Source organism: Chenopodium quinoa, unplaced genomic scaffold (assembly GCF_001683475.1).
Source record: "Chenopodium quinoa cultivar QQ74 unplaced genomic scaffold, ASM168347v1, whole genome shotgun sequence".
In the NCBI taxonomy this organism is placed as follows: domain Eukaryota; kingdom Viridiplantae; phylum Streptophyta; class Magnoliopsida; order Caryophyllales; family Amaranthaceae; genus Chenopodium; species Chenopodium quinoa.
In genome coordinates, this window is record NW_018745650.1 from 101,154 (window position 1) to 104,277 (window position 3,124).

Sequence of the window (3,124 nt, forward strand, 5' to 3'; positions counted from 1 at the left end):
GCGTAGCCGTAGCATCGCATTGGCCTAGCCATGTGTACGCTAGGCTAGCTCGAGCTAGCATGCACTTTGCATGGCTAGGCGCAAGCCTAGATGCACCATGTGTGCTAGGCGCACCATCGCTAGCACTAGGTGCTTGCGTGTGTGCGTGCCTCGCATGGCATCCCCATCGCAGCACCATGCGTGCTTGCATGCGTGCCTACGCATAGCACAGCACCATCGCATTGCTAGGCCTGTGCGTGTGCGTGCATGCCATCGCAGCAGCAGCACTCTGTGCTTGCTTGCTTGTGTGCGTGCCTTCGCATGGAAGCACCAAGCAGCAAACAGCGAGCAGCATTCTATGAGCCTCGCACAGCAGCACCATGCCAGGCATCGCCCAGCGCCCAACAGCCAGCAGCATGCGTGGCTCGCTAGCAGCACGCATGTGCTAGGCGTGTTGGTTGTGCTAGCCAATGCGTGCTGGCTATGCTAGCTGCGCACAGGTTAGCAGTGCTAGCTGGGAAGCAAGGTGGGCTGTCAGCTCACCCCTTTGCTTGGTGCTGGTTTGTGAGAGGTGGGGACCAATGCTTGGACCAAAGCCTTGGGGAGCAAGGCAATGGTCCCCTCCCCCATTTGGTTATGGTCCTCACCTAACCTCTCCTCTCCTCATGCCACTTGTTGATTTATTATTTCATTGTTTTATAATTTATTTTGGAATTAAATAAATTAGTGAAAAATGCAACTATCCCACATTGATCATGAATGGGAAGAGCAAGTTGCATTTCCCTATAAATACCCCAAGATTGGGCATTTGGAAAAACAACTTGAGTGGAACTCAAAAAGGCATCTCTTATTATTGAGAAAACCTTTAAATTCGTAAAACTCTAGTTTTATACTTGGTCAAGTCTCGACTAACCCTCGAGGCGAAGATCGTTCGGGTCGGGTTGTGGGTACGAGCCATTGGAGGTCGTCACGCTTGTGAGGCTTAATAGCTTCGAAGTAAGAGCTCGGTTTACGAGCGAAGCACGCTTCAAGGGTGTTACTTCTTTACCCCTTTTCTTAATTATTGTTTAATTATGTTTATGCATGCTTTATTGCTTTAATTATTGGGGCGGGTCCTAGGCGGGTTTCTCTTTCGCGTAGTGTTGGACGCTACGAAACCCAACAGATGTAAAGAAAATAATGCTCATTTTATTGATGGAAATGGTGAATAAAATAACAAAATGCTTAAATAACAGAAAGGGAAATATATGCTAGACTTGAATTGGAGAAAGGGAAATGATAAAAAAAAAATAAAAATAAAAAAAATCATGAAATCTTGTGTTGAGGGTTCATCTTGCTCCTTGTCTTCAATGTTGCTTGTCACTTCTTGCCACCTAGAGGGACGAGAAGTTTGTTGGCATCTACTAAGTCTTGAATGGCCTCCTTCATATTCCAACATTGCTCGGTGGTTTGGCCCCTTCCTTGATGGAACTTGCAGTGAGAATTGGGGTTCCATTTGGCACTCCTTTCTCCACGTTTTGGCTCTAAGAATTGTCCAATGGGTGTAAACAATCCTTGAATGTAGAGGCGATCAAAGGTAGCATTATAAGCCATTCCCAAAGGAGTGTAGGTTCTCCTTTTCTTGGGCAATGGAGCATCAAGAGCTAAAACTTCATTAAGATCAACCTGGCTTACATTGTGGGTAGTATTTTCGGGCTAAGAAGACGAAGAAGAAGGAAGGTCGTTCTTCTTGTTTTTCCAAGTGTTATTATTTTTGTTACTACCAGCAGTCTTTATTAACTCCTCCTCAATATTAATACCAATATCGTATACAGCTTCGAAAGTGTTCAATTGCAGGAATTTCAGATGTTGCCTATACTTGTGAGTCAGATTTTGGATAAAGAGACGAACCATCTCCTTTTCTTTGGGAAGATCCACCAAGAGTGCAGCTATTTCCCTCCACCTGTTCAAATAAGCAGTAAAGCCTTCATTCTCTTTCTATTTGAGAATGGAGAGTTCACGTTCAGAAGTTCTAGTTTGAATGTTACACTAGTAACGATTCATAAAACTTTCGGTGACACCTTGCCAAGTTGCAATGTGCTCGGCATCTAGAGAATAAAATCGTTGTTGGCAAGCATGCTCCAAGGAGAGAGGGAACACCGTAGGGAAGAGTGCTACGTCCAAACCCTTGAGAGCCATGGTTGCAGAGAAGGCCTTCAAATGGAATATTAGATTTTCAATAGGTTTGAACTTGGGTATATCAGAAGTGGAGAACTTTTCAGGAAGCTTGTCCTTCTCAACCAAAGTAGTGGAGGGTTGTTCCATATAGGTGAAATCTTCAGAACTTTTGCTCACTTGTTCTTTAATTTTGTCGACTGTAGCAACAGTGACTTTGGTTTGTTCCATGTTATTGACCTTGGTGGTAAGGGTTTGCATCATGGCAGAAAGCACCTCGATGGACTTGTGAATTCTCTCAATATCTTCTTTGGTGGCCATTGGAATGAATTGAAAGTAGTTTTAAGGTGATAGTTGATGTGGAGATGATGGAATCTTCATTGAACACCTCTTAGGTCTAAGAGGTTGTTGCGGTAGTGACTCGAAACGCACTAATCAACCAGTGTTTCTTGACCAAGTACTGTGAAATAAAACAAATTCACTCAATGGTTTGACTCAACATTCCAAATAGGAAAGAAAAAGAGAGAGGAGATTTTTTTTAAGGAAATAGATAAGAAAACTCTACTTATTCTTTATTGTGACTGAAAAAGGAAACACATGCATGAGCCTAATGTACAATCATAAACGACATGGTGCACGACTCGAATCGAAAATAAAAAAAAGTGTGTCGACTGTACTTGACTCGTGAGTGATTAGGTGATGTTATAAGACTCGTGGCATAATCGCATGGCTAGACATGTAAACCGTTTCAAAACGACTGACGCGTGGACCAAAAAATAGCACGAAAGACCAAAATAGGGACTGACTGGACTAAACCTGATTGTCGTGGCACGGTAACAATTGTTATGACACAGCAAACTGTACCGTGGTATGGTACAAGTTTCCTTGACACGGCACTAATTGCCGTGACACGACATTTCTGCCATGGCACGGTAATCAGTTCCAGGTTCTTTTTGTGTGTTTTTTTTTTCAGTTTTTTTATATTTTAGTG